We start from the raw sequence: 18049 nt of genomic DNA, 5'->3' as shown, positions 1-18049 counted from the left end.
TATGTGGTTGTTTTAAAAACATTTTATATTTAATAATAGTTGCAAACTTATGTTTGACCTGCATTGTGCATTTTTGACGACATGCATAACTTCATCTCGACGATCATGGGAACATCATCACATTTGCATTCAAATCTCACGTTCGCTGTGCCATCGTATGCATGTTCAGTCTAGTTTGTTTTACTTATCATATTGAAAGAATATTCGTTAAACAACTAATTTCATCTGTATTTTACAAAATATTAAATTCTACTTTGTTTTGTTTTTAGCGACAAACACCAACTGCCGAGAAAATCAACGTTCAAAAGAAGGTCAGTGACTATAGACAGCCTGTGGTGGATGTTTTGTTGTGGCTAACAGTTGCTCGTTTACTTTGGGGACTGTGGTGGAATGCTCGACAATTTACTAATAAATTATCATGGTTGCGGGTGGTTTGTTTTAACTCAATATTTTAGACTAAGTTCGATGAATAAACGCTGTCAATTGCTATGGCTTATTTATTTTTATTAGATAGTTTTTGTACTAGCGGATACAATTTCGTAGTATTTATTTTATTAGAATAATACAAATTTGCACACGGTAGCTTGCAACATTTTAAAACAATATTTTAAGTAATGGGTGTAAAATAATAATAGTTGACAAAGGAGGACTTTTATTAGAAAAGTATAAAAGCTATAGCTACAGTACTGTACTGTGTACAAATTAGGTGCCGATAAAATTAAAATATTAAAATGGTAAAATGGTAATATCTAATACAATAGCCTTATCTAATACAAGGCCGCGGCGTTGGTGTGTGGCAACGTCGCACCGGCCGGCCTATTGCCATGGTAATAAAATAACAGTAACAAACGTGTAAACATAAATATTGACGCTCCATTATGAACAGCTGTGTCACAGTAGGCCGGGAATGCGGCGTTGCCACTTATGTCTCGCTGCGATTTGTGGAGGTCACGGCTACATTATATCACAAAGTTGAGAGTAGAAAATATCCTCTTTTTTCTGTGGTAATCTAGTAACATATGAATCCAGCCCAAAAAGACCGACATACACAGTAGGATACGCACCAACAAAGTAATGAAATTATTCTTTCAACCTATACAAAACAGAATTAACTATCATTGGAGATTAATGGATTGGCAATAATTTACAACTCGGCACCGTTTGTTCCATCTAATTTTTATTCTTGTTTAATTAATACGTTGGAGTTATTATATAAACTAGCATTTGGATCTCAAGTTTACGTTTTAAATTTTGGTAAAACGTTTTGTACTCTTCACATCAATATTTTCATAGAAAAGCTCAGTTTAGGCTAAACTACAGTAGGTGCTGTTTAATACACACCTTTCAAACATTACAATGAAATATGAACATATTTGCCCAATGTTGGTCAACCATTGGTCATTTCCCAGCTGGTGCCAAGACTCCCCTCCTCCGGAGCTATTTTTGGCGCGTTCTTGCAACAGTTGCCCGCCAAACTGCAGTCTCTCGCGAGTCTACGATATACGACCATACGATAATGCGATGAATATGCGATACGCGAGTGTTGTGTGACAACCGTGTGTGTTTTGGATATACATATTATTTAAGTTTGAACATTGTGTTTAGGTATTTGGAAACCAGGTCTATACAAAGGTGTAGTTTTGATTTAAACAAAGGTTATTTGGTTTATTTGTTTATGTAGTGAACATGGCTATTTTGAATTTAAGTCAGTTAATCGTACAGTTCCATAAGTGGATTTCAATAGAAAGTAAAACAAAGTATAAACAATACAACGCTTTAAATTCAGTGAATAATATATAGAGCATTTTCTCTGTAGGTAAGGTTAGTTAAACTAACAGCAAATTTAAGGCCTGGTATAATAAACCCAGTTAAGTAAAGACATAGTGCAATGTTTTAAAATGTGTAATTAATTATAACAAACTTTGAACGAGTTAAGTTTCCTTCAATAATTTCTTGTAATAGATAGCCTTGTTCCTAAGCTAAAAACGTAATTTTTACAAATCACCCAAAAAGTGTCCAAAGTGCAAAATTAGTACAAAATAATGTAGGTATGATACTACATATACGCTTCTTTATGTCACTCCTTTGGCAATTTTTATACTATAAGCGTGTTATAATATAGTCCATTAAAATACCTAATATTCCTCAACTAAGATTAAGTTTGCAATCACGTTCAAACTAGGAAAGTACGGAATTTCAAATACATATAATACAGTAGTATATTCCTCTATTTGTTTAATATTTTCATTTCCCAAGAGTGCGCTAGACAATCAAAACTTATGTAGCGTCGACGTTTTAATTTGCACGTCATTCGAAAAATAGGACAGCGTATTGTAGTTTTGAGTATCAGTTCATTATGATGGAATGATATTCTTTTAGTTAAATAGGGGCGTTTAGTAAAGAGAATAAAATTATTAATAATTTACGAAAATATTTATTATAACGACAATGATAGAATTTTGTCCTGGACGTTTATAATAGTTGTAAATGTAGTTAGGTTTGCTTTAAGGCATGATACTTTTGAAAACATATTTATACTTATTAAATGTGTTAGTAAGTTTAGAGAAACCTTGGGCTCTTGCGCATCATATTTTAAAGCATGCAAACAAACATTTTAGTTAAATTTAAAATATGTCTATTTATCACTTTGCAATCTTAATATTGTGAAAGAAAAGTTGGATTATAAACTAATTATACAACTTCTTGAGTACTTGACGCCAAGTTAAGTTAAACTTCTGACACTTCCCCCTTTGGGTATACATTAATTGTTCACTAAATCATCTTTTCATTGGCTTTTTCACGTTTCAGTAAAATTACTTTTTTTTATTAGTCTACTTCGTGTATTTTTAATAGGCTTCGTCTATTGTTAATATTTATAGGGAAAATTGATGATTATTTTCTTTAAAGGATAAATCAAAGATTTAAGAAATTGTTGCCGTGATTATTTTTATAAATTCTTTGTCGAAACATAAAATTGTTCGTATTTTATATACCACCGTATTGCCAGTCTAAAAACTTTGTTATGTTACACCTAACCGCTATAAATTGTTATCTTGTATTAAGACTGTTTGCTAAAATATTAGTTGGCTTGTTGTTTATTTTATTTAACGTAATCCAGTTTTATTTGAACTTTTTTCTGTTCACCCCAAAACACCCTAAAAGTATATACAGGGTGTTTTTTTAAAAACTTGCATCTTTATTTATGTAAAAACCGCAATAGATAGAAATATGCAGTTTGCGGGAATCATCTATTGACGTAGGGGGACCAATTGTTTTGAATTCAACGTTACATTCACATTCCCCCCCTTTTCCCCCCCTGCCACCAACTTATTTTTTTTAAATAGCAAGGTACCCCTTGTGACATATCAAATAAAAGAGGATAAAAAAAGAAAATGTTTGATGAAAAAAAATTGAAAATCGGTTCATAAATTTGTGAGATATTCCCCCCCTCACCCCCCCCGGAACTGAATTTTTTTTTAATAGCAAAGTACCCCTTGTGACATATCAAATGAAAGAGCATGAAAAAAGAAAATTTTTGGTGAAAAAAAATTTAAAATCGGCTAATGAATTTGTGAGATAATCACCCCCCTTTTCCCCTACCCATAACTTTTTTTTTAATAGCAAGGTACCCGCCCTTGTGACATATCAAATGAAAAATAAATTTTGCCAAAATTTTTCTTTTTTCATGCTCTTTTATTTGATATGTCACAAGGGGTACTTTGCTATTTAAAAAAAATTAAGTTCCGGGGGGGTGAGGGGGGAAATATCTCACAAATTTATGAACCGATTTTCAATTTTTTTTCATCAAAAATTTTCTTTTTTTATGCTCTTTTATTTGATATGTCACAAGGGGTACCTTGCTATTTAAAAAAATTAAGTTGGGGCAGGGGGGAAAGGGGGGGGATGTGAATGTAACGTTGAATTCAAAACAATTGGTCCCCCTACGTCAATAGATGATTCCCGCAAACTGCATATTTCTATCTATTGCGGTTTTTACATAAATAAAGATGCAAGTTTTTAAAAAAACACCCTGTATTTAGCTATGCTATTTCGACGCACTCCTCTTTGAGTTTATGTAACAAGTACAATGTTCAATGCCTTCTTCTACCTATTTGAAGTATGTTTAAGTTTTATTTGATTCTGCTAATTAATCTTCCTAAATTGAATATTTACATTGACATCCTGCAATGGATAATTTTTTGCAGTTAATTTTATGGTAATTCTTTTCTTCAAACATAATTTTTCTCTTCATACGTCATCAGGTGATCACTATACAGCTCTCTGTTTATTCTTGTCTGAAATGTTACGAGGTTGCCTTTAAATGCACTTTTTTTCAAAAATATTCCAATGTGTCGTGTAGCTCTTTCTTATCTTTTTTGAGTTCAGTTATCCATTTGATTTTACAATTACAACTAATCTGTTAATTTCCTGCTGGTTTAAGTTTCATGTGTCCTAAGATGTCCCAAGAATCATAATGTACGTTTCTTTTCCATTGTGGGGTTTTCATTACAACGCTGTATCCCAGGACTTATATTTTACTCAATTTAGAATTTTTTAGTACTTGATCCAAATGACGGCATTGACCGTGTACTTGGTTGTTGATAGTGGGAAGTGGATGTGAGAGATTTGTAGACCTGTCTGTCAATCACCTTAGCACACTAATCGAGGCAAACTTCTGCAACGTTGGCTCCAAGTAGTCCCTTAACGCCAAATCTTGTCAATCATGTCAGTGGGTCGTATTTAAAGCCCTCGCGAAGGTTAGCGCTATTAAAGTTTTTATTCTAAAATTGCTATATGTTTTTATTCAGTTTTCGTTAACGATTTCAGTTCTCCAGGCAAAATTATTTACCTTTTTGTGATAGGCTTTCAAGGTAGATTCCTAAAGGTAGTAATTCTTGGTGTCGGGTGACGTAGATGAATACGTCGAAGATGTAGTAACCGACGTTTCGAGAAGTATTTTCATGGACTGACTGCAATGCGTTCGAAACGTCGGACACTTAAGTCTGTTTGATGGAACCTGTATCCTGCCCGGGTGTACCTGGAACCACAGACAACCGACCCTGGAACTTAGGCCTACCCATTGGCCGGGGAGCCTAAAACCATTGGCCAATACACAAAATGTAGATGGAAGGTCATGAGACAGGTCCCATCATACAGACTATACATCTTCGTCATTTTCATGTACAGCACTAACTAAGCAGCGGCCCTTATCGAACGACCAAGAATTACCTTTTAAAAAGTAATTTGCCATAGAAAAGAATATTATTATTGGACATACGTGAAACTTCGTCTGAAATACTGTAGGATTTGAAAAACTAAGTAACCTTTTTGTTTGTTATATGTGCATTTTCAGTTTTCAACTCACTATTAAACTGTATTTATTAGGGCAGGTTTCTGCTTAATCATACATTATTTAACTATAGGGCATGTTATGTTTATGCCCTATAGTTCTTGTGTTTACAAGAACAATAAAATTGCATTGATATTTCATTAGTACTAACTAACCTCGCAATCTATTAGTTTTCGTGATTTTTCTAACCGTTACGGAATGAAAATGGACAATCGTCGTGTAAAATGTAAATATTTAGTTTAGTGTACCACTATGCCCCATACGATGGTGTGGTCTTGAAACGCCCGTAGAGCAATAACGTATCTGGATTGCGAAGACAGTAAGCAACTAATGTATCTTTATGTATTTACACGCAATCTGACACGCTAAAAAGATTCAAATTTTATTGGAGCCACGATAAAAAATTGAAGAGTTGCAACTTCCAAATGATCTGTAATTAGGATCTCGAATTGCAGGCGTAAACGTTGAAATGCAATGAAGTCAAGATCGTCTAGATATTCGGTTGCTGCATTTAATTCGATTTGGAACCTCAAATCAGCTTAAACGAGCAGGATCGTCCTTGATGAATAATTTTACTCACGACTTGAAAAATAGCCTATTAGTGGGATGACAAGGTCAGTTGCGAAGGAAATCTGGACTATCGACTGTAGGTCGGCGATCGATAAAGATGAGGTGATACGCGATCATGTTTTGTAACTGGGTTAACTAGGGTGGTAAAATGTAGGGATAAATAAAAGTTATTGGATTAAGTTCAAATGTAAATGACGTCTAGTTTACTGTTGGTATTCCGAGGACGATTGATTTTGCAGCCTAAAATCAACCGGGATCGTATTTGATTGATTTTGTAATTTTCACCTTGGCAAATATAGCCTACAATTAATAAGGTCCAAGTAATTGATTTGAATCAATATTAATCTAAATGCCCAATAAAGTTGGTTCGAAATTGGACCCCGTTTTTCATTTATTATTATACTTTCCTGGCATTATTATGATCCTGACTGCAGTTCATCTTAAAGTAATAAAGCTGTCATTTATCCTTTGAACTTTCATAGTTTCCTGATTACTTCAGGTTTGCACACACTGATCTGCCGGTATAGTAAAAATATCACTCTTATCTCTCCATATCTTTTTATCTCCAACGGGGTTTGACTAGATCATTCCTAACCCTTTTCCAATCCAAAAATGTTAAGATTGTGAAGTAGTTTCGCTTAAATGTATAGAAATTGGTCGCTTGCTATCAACATTGTAGGCCATGTACTGTTAAGACTGGAATGAGTCGTCGTTGTTCTATCTAATTCAATCAAACACGTTTTTAATGGAATCAACATTGTCTCTACGAATATCCGACTTGACTATATCGGAAAAACAAACATAACACGAAAACAAACCAAGCCTGCATGTTATCGGCTTCGTATTTCGGTACCCAACTGATTGTCATTAAATATTTGTCTTTATAATTATATTTAATCTTTTTCTGTTTAAAGACCCCGTCAAAGTACATTTGTCAATACGAAATCACGCAAAAGTCCTACGGCAAAAAATATAGGTTTATGTACGAATTGAGCAACAAGGGTTTCGACAAAGGGAAAGAAACGCTTAGAAAACTACCAGCTATTGTAAACACAAGGTATAGCAATAAGTACAGTACTAGTAATGCTATATTACCGGGTCAAGGGCGAAGCGCTTCGCTACCCTGGTGGTTGGTGGTGACTCACAGTGATGCTTCGATGAACCACAGACAATTGGAATAAAAGTACTTTTATTTCCTTAGTCAATGGATCACGCATCACTGTACTGGCGGTGATTCGTAAAACCGAGAAATGTGTGGTGATTAGTGATTATACTAGTTGTTACCCACGGGCTTCACCCTGTTTGACTTCATAATTATTAATAGAACTATTGATAGGTTAAGTTAAGCTGAAAAAAAAAAACAATCAGAATACAGTTATACAAACAAATAATCACACCTGATTTTAATAAGGTATCAAATTGAAAGAATAACATACAATTATTATGAACAGCTGAAGTATTTTTAGGAACTTTACTTTAACATATGGAAAGTTCCCTTTGGAAAGCAATTACAATTTATGAAATAATGGATAGTTTTGCACAAGGTTTCTCGTTATGACGAACATTTTAAGTATGTGGTTTATGGGGGTGTGACTTGCAGTTTTCTCAAAAGTTCATGAATATCTTTAGCGAATTTCACATTGGGAATAAACTATTACCGTAGGTATCATCATAGATAAAAGGAGTATACTCCTTTTATCTATGGTATCATGGTAAGATTTGAACCTACCCATATTTACGTTTGGATGTCCCAGAGGGTAAAAATACTCTCAAATTCATAATCATTTAGTACATTAACTCGAGTAAAAGTCAACCGATCTTCATAAAATTTGGTACAAACGTAAAAACTGTTATTTTAAAAGTTCGTTAATCTGGAAAAAAGTATATTGAAGCGTTTTTACAGGCTAATGGTTGTGGAGAAATTCCCAGAATTTCACTACAGAACTACACTCTTATAATATTCTTCATAGCAGCAAAGCTAGGCATCTGACTTAATGCTATTTAAATAGGAAATGCATTTGACATAAGGAAATTTATAAGTGAAAATCTTTTAAGGTAAATGGAAATTAGCTTAGTCTGCAGGTTTGTTGCGGCTGGGGTATGTATGTATATAACACCTGGTTTCAATTAGTGAAGGTCGACAAGCTAAAAGTTCTTGCCCGTGCTGCATTTCCATGCGCTGAACTTGAAACTTACTAACCGCAACCGTCTACCGTGCTAATACATGGGATTAGAATGTATTTGCCATTTGCAGATGTAAATATTGTTTATCAGTTTCGTGTTGTAAGGTGAGGATGATTTGCGCCACATTGGTTGTGGATTAGCGTGGAATACCTAGTATTTAGTAATGGCAAACTTGCAAGAAATCATATTAAACTCATTAGTCTTAAAGATCCGTGGTTTGTTCGGAAAGAAGTCTGAGGCCAAATTTGACCAACAATCCTTTAAGATGTATGCTGAAAATCATTGCGCCCATTATTATTTTTTATAACAAAAGATGTAAAATCAATGGTTAATGATGTGACATATTTTAGTAAAAAAATTAAATGTAAATATTTTTTTGTAATATTGTAAATCAACATTCTTATAAAGTTCTATTTCAAAAGATATGTACATATTTCTTTTACTTATGTAATAAATGGTTTACGTACTTTTGCACCCCTTGGAATGTATGAATTTTAATTTTCTTACCGTTTCCATCAAACATTGGAATAACTTTGAAAATCCAGAGGCAATACCGCAACAGATTTAACGTTAGGAAACATATTGTGTCATATCAAACCATTGCTAAAAATGTTATGGTGATTCAATGGATCGTTTTAGTTATGTTAATTAGTTACCACAGTGTTGTGTGTTAATGTTATAATGTACCTCGTCATACTGTACGTGTGTGAGTTGCCCTTCGTTTCCGACAGTGATAGTTCCACCCCTGGTGACATTTCCGTAACCTCGCCGTGTCCTTGCCTCCACTGCCTTCTGCACACTACACATTAAAACACACAGATCAAGTTAGCATCGTCAGTGGGGCCAGAACTCGCGTTTTGCTTAGAAATTATACGAATCTGTCGGCAAGAATTGAGAATTGTGGACGTTATTGTCGTTATTTAAACGTACTTGACAAGTTGTGTTTGATTGATTGATAACACGAGGAAATACATATTTTGTCTGTCAATTAATCATTGTAAACCTTGTCAAAAGCAGTATCAAGGCTATACTGCGATAGATTGGCCATTAAAATTATTTCTTCCCAATGCAGGATTGAGATTTACTGTATTATTGTGGTAGGGAAGTTAAATCATTAATTTCTTCAATCAAAATTAAGATACTAGTCATGTAGAAATGTGTGCGCGTTAATTGTCTTAAAAAATGAATTCCAATTAAATTTTAGAAACCATTATTTGTTTACATAAATCAACATTTTGATTAACCATATTTTAAGCAATTCTCTTACATAGTACTTCAAAAATAAATCCGTAGTGGCTGCAAAACCGAGCTGTCTTGAAAAAAGAAAAGAATACAATTTTACTCTTTTCCATTGTTTTCCTTACACAATATACAGTAATTGCATGTCATACATACAACATCTCTATTGAAAGTAACAGGTAAAGGTGGTGCAATTAAAGAACCTGGCTAAGACCCAACAACAACAATAGCCGCCTCGCCTCCCAGAGCGTGTTCTGACAAAAGTTTATTTTTGAAAGTAATTAAACTTTCTTCTCCCTTCGAAACTGATTATTATTCGTGTTTAATTTTCTTCTTATTGTCGTTAAAAGTTTGCTATCGGAAGTTTCATCGGGGAATTAAATTTCCAATCGAACTATTGAATGCCTACGTTTTAAAATTGAGTTTTGGATACTGAAGTAGACATAACATAAGGACCAGCTGTCGTATTTGTTTTATTAAAAAAGAAAACATTTTTGGGAGCCTGTCACTGAATGCGCTTGTTGCTACAATTCTACAGAATATCTATATATCTTTTCACTCTATTTACAATTCTATAAAATTCTGGATGCTTAGTCATAATGGTTGCTTAGCTTACAATTCCATCAGTTTGACTTGGTAAAAGACGTCGTGTATTTGACAGAAACCAGTAATTTACATCAGCACAATCTGTCGGTGGCTCACATCAACTACGTCATTTTGATTTAAATTCTTGGGCCAACTTTAACACAGGGATCAAATGTGTGCTATCAATAATAGTCAAAAGATTTATTTCGCTAGTATAGTCATCCGTATTAGTTTCACCATAGTCGTATTCACAAAACCCATATAGCTAACTATAATTGTTCCCACTATAATCACTCAACATATGCGAAAACCTTTAAAGTTCTGTTACAGATAGTGATGTAAAATACCTGGGTATTTAAAACTCGGGGTAAATACCCTGGGTATTTACCCGGGTAAATACCCATAATCCAGAAATACCCGGGTATTTTGGGTATTTATGAAATCGATTGAAATTAATTCATATTACCCCTAAATATGTTATTGTTATCATTACATGATAAATTAGGATAGTCTATAACACCTTTTACAGTAACTTGAAGCTTTGCTAGTACCTTTTATTGAATGATTTAGCACTTTTTTGTTTTGAAATCAAGACAACACCTATCAGAGAAATAGTGAACCTAAACCTACTTCTACTGCTATTAAATTATGATAGTTAAAATTTGTATTGTGTAAATGGCTTGGAAGGCTAGACAAACCCAGAGTCTGATTGACATAGGCAGGATGGCAGAATACTGAAAGTACAATAGACTCCCTCTCATCTGGACTCCTCGGGACCGAGGCTAGTCCGGATAACGGGTTTTCCGGTTAAACTGATGTCCCCAAAAATTTGTATCACAAGTTTATGAAATTAGTTTTTTTTTATAGCCTACCATTGATACCAACAAAAGATCTAGAACGAAAATATTATTAAATCCTGCCATCCTACAGATTGAATTTTAATTATTTTCTTAAGTTGTTTACACATAGGCCACTACTATGTTAAATTTTCCTATTTTTCTAAATAATAACGATTACTTTACAAATTATTTTTCTTCACTTTCAATAAAATAAATTCATCTATCTATCATTGAAATAAAAAAAAAAAAATTATAAGTAGTCAGGACCAGTGCAACCATGAGACCAGGGTATTTATGCTTTATGCTCAGACCTGGGTATTTATGGTGATTATACCGAGAAGTAAAATGCTAGTAGTGTCCATATGAAATTTTGTTTAACACATTTTATTATCATTTTAATATCCTTACAGGGTAATAATTGCAAAAAAACATCTCAATCTTCTCTAACTTTAATACAAATTATAAATGCCCAGTTTTTGGGTATTTACCCGGGCCTGGGGTAAATACCCAGGTAAATACCCAATTTACATTTACCTACCCACTGGGTATTTACCCGGCCCACATCACTAGTTACAGAGTATACTTTAATTGGAGAGTTCGGAGGACCTTGTGGTTAAGTAACATTAACACGAATTCGGTCTCTTCCGCCTGTGGTTGGACCTGGAACGGTTTGTAATTCAATTACGCAGATCTGCATCTCATTGCCTGTTACAAAATAACGGTTACGTGGATAATGCTAGAGTAGTGGTGACTATCGTGAAATCTTTCATTAAAACTGTGGAGGACAGAATGCTTGATCTACTAAAACTTGTAGACATACACAGTTCTTTAGAACTTATCGATTTAAATTCTCACGGATGAGCTGAAGGTATAAGGTATGGTTCTGCATTGTATAATATGAAGAAAGAGTTTTGGTGTATGTGTCGTTATTTCACAAACTTCTTTTGACTTAATCAAGTATATCAACATAACCCACGAAACGAATATAAAACGCGCTTTCTTTAGATTCAACAATAGGACGAGAAGTAAACTTTCAATATTTATCTGTCAACTATTTACATGTTGGGATAAATTAACAGCTGTTTGGGGTTAAATAGTCTAAGCTGCATTGCGGACTGCAATCAGCTGTTTAAGTAACAAAGTATCTTGACTTCCGTCCTTGCATCACTTTTGTTCTTTTATCACTAAGACAACGCAGAGTAAACATTCAGATGTTTGGTTAGTTATACAATGTTTAATCACATGTTACCAACCATCAACCATGTGTGAGTGTATAACCAAACTTGTAGTTTGAATGTATGCTAAGTCTTATTTTAAGAGATGAAAAGTTGGTAGTTATCTAATATCCTAGTCAAGACTAAATAAATTGTCAAATAAAACTGTACAAGGGGACGTGTGTGCCAATTTCGTGTTTTGAATAGGATTCATAACTTGTGATGAGAAATACAATACCGTTTTACCTGCCAGAGATTATGTTCGTTTCAGACCAAGGCCCCACTAGAAAAAACAGGCCATGCTGCAGGATCCATGACGTCACACTAGTGGATTGATTTCATTGATAAATTCATTGCCATCACCATTCCCATATGTTTTAGGTAAATAAACAAGCTGGCTGTTATTAAGATTTTAATGGTAAGAGTTTTAGTACAACTATCCACCACTGTGACGTAGTGTTGCGCTACCCGCGCTGCAGCATGGCCTGTTTTTTCTAGTGGGGCCTTGTTCAGACAGTTCGTTATTAGGTGAATAAAACTAATAATTTACAATGAATTAAATTTATTGATTGTTCACACCATAAAGTTATTTATAGACCTACAATTTAGGTTACAATCTGATTGGTTAAAAGTTAAAATCAATTGATCAAAATTACAATTCACATTTGAACCGTTACAAAGAAATTTGGTAAGCCTCAATGTATCTTATAGAAATTAATCAAACGCTAGGGGTCGACGACCTAAAAAGAAATGGCCTTTTTATCATTCGTCCCTCCGCTAGATCATAAGTTTATAATGACACCTCAATCGTAAAAATTGGTCAAGTAGAACGGGTGAAAAGGGATGTTACAGAGTAAATACTTATATAGAAGATATAGATAATGTCCTTCTTGTATACTTTTGTAGGCCTAATGTAGGCAGACGGCGCGAGGGGTGACGCTTACTCAATGTAGATGATACTTTCCTTGTATACTCTGCGTAATGTAAGGCGGATGACGCGAGGGGTGACGCTTACTCTATGTAGATGATACTTTCCTTGTATACTCTGCGTAATGTAAGGCGGACGACGCGAGGGGTGACGCTTACTCTATGTAGATGGTACTTTCCTTGTATACTCTGTGTAATGTATGCAGACGACGCGAGAGGTGACGCTTACTCTATGTAGATGGTACTTTCCTCGTATACTCTGTGTAATGTAGGCAGACGACGCGAGGGGTGACGCTTACTCTATGTAGATGGTACTTTCCTTGTATACTCTGTGTAATGTATGCAGACGACGCGAGAGGTGACGCTTACTCTATGTAGATGGTACTTTCCTCGTATACTCTGTGTAATGTAGGCAGACGACGCGAGGGGTGACGCTTACTCTATGTAGATGGTACTTTCCTTGTATACTCTGAGTAATGTAAGGCGGACGACACGAGGGGTGACGCTTACTCTATGTAGATGGTACTTTCCTTGTATACTCTGTGTAATGTAGGCAGACGACGCGAGAGGTGACGCTTACTCTATGTAGATGGTACTTTCCTTGTATACTCTGTGTAATGTATGCAGACGACGCGAGAGGTGACGCTTACTCTATGTAGATGGTACTTTCCTCGTATACTCTGTGTAATGTAGGCAGACGACGCGAGAGGTGACGCTTACTCTATGTAGATGGTACTTTCCTTGTATACTCTGAGTAATGTAAGGCGGACGACACGAGGGGTGACGCTTACTCTATGTAGATGGTACTTTCCTTGTATACTCTGTGTAATGTAGGCAGACGACGCTAGAGGTGACGCTTACTCTATGTAGATGGTACTTTCCTCGTATACTCTGTGTAATGTAGGCAGACGACGCGAGGGGTGACGCTTACTCTATGTAGATGGTACTTTCCTTGTATACTCTGTGTAATGTATGCAGACGACGCGAGAGGTGACGCTTACTCGATGTGAGCGGAATGAGCAATAGACCCGCCCTTCCTGTTGGGACTCTTGCGTGTCCTCGATGTTGGATGTTGGTGTCTATTCTATCGACCAGCTTGAAGTGAGGAAATACACTCGAATAACTTATTAGCACGACATTTTGTGCGTGAACTCACGACCAATAAACTGCCTGTTATCTCGTTTAAACCTTTCGATGTTGCGAAGTTTAAAACGCTATTAAAATTTTCGATCGTTGATTCTACGAATTATTGCGTCTTAATAACATGTAATTGGCATTGCTAATTTTGAACTACACTCTTAAAAAAATTGCAATTCTATCAGCAGTCTACATATATCTTGGAAAAGGGAAAACTGATGGCGACAAAACCGGTTTGGCCTTGGAACTTTGGCATCGTTTTGTAAACAAATCCTATTGTGGGATGTGATCAACTGTGTTTAATTTATAAGGCTAAACTATCACACAGTAGATTAGTAGATGAGCATGGCTTGTTTGGAAATTATATCACTTTTGATCCAATTCAAAATAAAATCAAGTATATAGCATAAAGTCATAAAGTATCTTACATTAGATGATTCTTATGCTTTTTCTTCCAACTCCGATTCTTATTTGATGCTGATTAAGTAGTCACAGTTGGTCTTTATAAATCCTACTGAATTCGCTTCTTCCAATACCATTTAATACACCCCCTGTTCTACCTTTGAGCGTTTCTACACTACTTATATCTCGTATGGTTAACACGAAGTGTACCATGACCTTTCCACGGGGCTTCGTTTAACCAATGTAAAAGAACAGGCGACATTGGTGTAATGAACAAACTGTCGTGGGTTGTATGTCCCTGGCTCCATCAACTACATTCCTTGAATGTGACATCAGTATCAGTGTGTGCGTGATCGGGTCGTTGGTACTTGTAATGTGTTAGAAAACAAGTTTGAAAAACAGTGGCGTTGCAATTTTAGTTTAACTATACCCTCATTGCAGTAAACCTGTTGACAAGCGAAAAATCATTTTCATCGTACTGTCAGGAAAAACTAGCAGTTTTTAGTTATTTGAATCGTCCGCAAAATCATCTTTTTCGGGCGAATTCAAGAGGAACAGAAAAATCATGTAGTAAATGTTTCGGCTCGCTAACCTCAAAATGTGTTTAAGGGATATTAGTTGTTCTGCCCGAACCTACTAGTAGCCACGGGGAGAGAACGCACAGAAGATTAAGTAAATCTTCCCTGCCTCGTCTAATGCAAATTACTGGATGATTAAGCACTTTTCTGGTGTAAATCAGTTTTATCAATGTCCAAGTCACAAGGAAAAATACTCGAACCTTGATTCAATTTAGGAATCTATGGTACCTAAAATCAGAAGGTTAACTCAAGGAAAAGTAAACAAACAAACTGGATCAAAAATAAATCTAACAGCATATTCAATGTTTTAAATGTAATTAAATTCAGTCTTTTAATTGATGTTCCTGCCCTTAGGAGGGCTTATCGAAAAACTGATATTTTTCGGGGAAGTTTCACAGCTAGACCAAAGTTCAAATCGATCCTAGCCTGTATATATAGACTTGTCTGATTGGATTTTAACTTAAACATTTCCTTTAATATGTCACATTTATTCCGTAAACATTAGAATTAACGAGTACCTAGGTTAGCTGCAGCTATAGAGAAGTATCAAAGGTTTTTCAACGTTGGTAGTCTATAAAAAATAAATAAATAAACATGTCAAATTTGATCAAAATATATCAAAATAAAATTTATCGATTTTAGAAGTTTTAATGCCCAACAATTAATTATTGCACCAACTAAATTGACACACAGTCAACAAAAACTAAGTTTTAGTTTTAGAGTAAGTTTATTGATAGAAATTTTAGAATTGCGCCAGTTGTAATTACATTATTTTACAACAGTTAAACGTTCACGTTTCTACTTGATAGTTGAAAGTGTGGATCACCAAGTTGGCAAGGGTGTTTGCCTTGCCTCAGGCTCTGCTGGATTAATTACTCGGTTCTTCATCAAGATCAGTCTCAATACTCTCAATTAGCCCGTCCACGATCTTCAAACATCTCATCATATTTGCACAGATTTGTCCCATCTCAACCCTTCCAAATGAGCAAATATCTCACCTGAGAGAGCATACTAATATTATACAAGGCATTCAACCAATACGAACAATTTCTGTGATTAACAGTGAAACCTCTACAAGAAGACCCTTGTAAACAATTGCTCCTCGATATTAAAATTAGGTTAAATGAAAAATACCATTGATGTCATTGCAAACCTCGATATGAAGTCAACATTGCTAACAAGTGTTACCCCACGAGAAGACTTGTTATCGAGGTTCTACTGTTACTGTACCTTTATTTTAAACGTTTAACTACGCAGAGCGCTAACTACACAGTTTAAAAAATATCAATAAAGAAGTGATGTTTTTCTGCAATTAGACTTTTCGGTTAAATGTTTCTCTTATCTATGATACTGTATACGAATCTATGTTTAGCAGTTCTTTTTTTTCCACTTTAAATGCCGAAATTCAATTCAAACCTTAGCGTAGGGAAAATAGCGTTCGTCTTAAATATGAAGGTTTCTGCTTCTATTCTAATCTATGGCAATTTTTACGCTTTTACCCTTTTACTTATCCCTTATTCCCCTAGTTTAGGTAATTTAGCGAGAAAATGTTGGTTAAAGATTTTAAAAGAGACAAACCATAGACCAAACACCGGAACATCCTGGGACACGCTGAATCCAAGGTCGCATACCTAGACCCAACATTCCGTCACACCCTCTATTATTATCTCCTTATGACTCACGCATGCACCTCTGCAACCATTTTATAACGAGGGTTCAGGTAACCTTACTATTTTCGACTTCATTGTCTTTCAGAAATAAGAGACGTTTACGTTACTCGTTTGTTTACGTTAGGAAAATGAAGTAAAACAATATAATAGTAGGCACACACAATCAATACCCATTTTGGATATAGTTGGTGCGCGATAGTATTCATACAAATTTGTAAAATTGGGCAAAACAGGTGCACCTCGACTAGCATTATTATATTTTACCTTATTTTTTAAATAAAAACTTTTCTCAAAGTTTTACAATTTTTGTCATGCATTATATTTTGGATTCCATGTTTGATCAAGATTTATGATTAGGCTTTGCGACTATTAAAAACGAAATAACTAGACACCATTTTAACTTTAAACGTAACACTACATAATTTATAAAAGATTCAACTATGTTGATGGTGGTCAATTCATAAATGTTTACAACTACTGTATAAGAATGCTAACATACAGGTAATTAATAGTAACCCGCATAATTTCAAGGTACATTGTACCAGTAAACGAAATAACTAGACACCATTATAACTTTAAACGTAACACTACATAATTTATAAAAGATTCAACTATGTTGATGGTGGTCAATTCATAAATGTTTACAACTACTGTATAAGAATGCTAACATACAGGTAATTAATAGTAACCCGCATAATTTCAAGGTACATTGTACCAGTAGGGCTCTAAATTTATACAATAGGGCTTGTTGAAACAAAGACCCACATGGTCTATCAGCCAATTTGTATTCATTGGAAGGTTATGTCCTTCCTTTGTTGGTATCAGTAGACGGTAGGTGCGACCAAAGACTTGTCGATAGAATACAGCCCTCGACATGATAGGACAATACCGTGACATGCAAATAAGCTGCATGCTATTGGCAGAACACTGTCAGGGCTAAACCAGATTGTTGGATTACATTTGCAAATATGAATGGAGAATTTATCGTAATGTTTTGCAGAATGTTGTTGAAATGCTGTACGTCGGAGTAGGCCTAATTTTGAATTTGAAAAGTGGAAGTACACGTTTTATTATGTTGTAAAGTATTAAAATGTTCAATTATTTTTTATGTGTAAATCAAACAAAAAAACGCTCATATTTATAATATTAGGATGATTATCATCCATTATTCGTGTTTTCGTATTCTGTGAATAGTGAATGGTTTTATCTTTATCGATGGTTACATTGCGCCTTCAGTCGCCGCGCCGCGCCGCTGCCCGCAGTACAGAACTGACAGCTTATTGTCTACCGCCAGCTGCAGGCGCCGGTATATTGATCAACCCCACGGCTGCGTCCTGCGTGATCATGGCAGTTA

At 35.0% G+C, this 18049-nt stretch overlaps 1 protein-coding gene across 1 annotated transcript in view; it reads left to right on the top strand.

Annotated features, from left to right (window-relative positions):
- Positions 1-1494: 1494 nt before the first annotated feature.
- Positions 1495-18049, top strand: part of LOC129000743 (serine/threonine-protein kinase MARK2-like) — a 148536-nt gene continuing 131981 nt past the window's right edge. The window contains exon 1 of the mRNA XM_054427723.1: positions 1495-1632. The gene's annotated coding sequence lies outside the window, so the exon portion shown is untranslated. The remainder of the gene's footprint in view (positions 1633-18049) is intronic.

This window comes from Macrosteles quadrilineatus, unplaced genomic scaffold (assembly GCF_028750875.1).
Source record: "Macrosteles quadrilineatus isolate MER2022 unplaced genomic scaffold, UCM_ALF_1.0 Scaffold_8__2_contigs__length_117827958, whole genome shotgun sequence".
Lineage (NCBI taxonomy): Eukaryota > Metazoa > Arthropoda > Insecta > Hemiptera > Cicadellidae > Macrosteles > Macrosteles quadrilineatus.
This window is presented reverse-complemented; position numbering and strand designations above follow the sequence as displayed.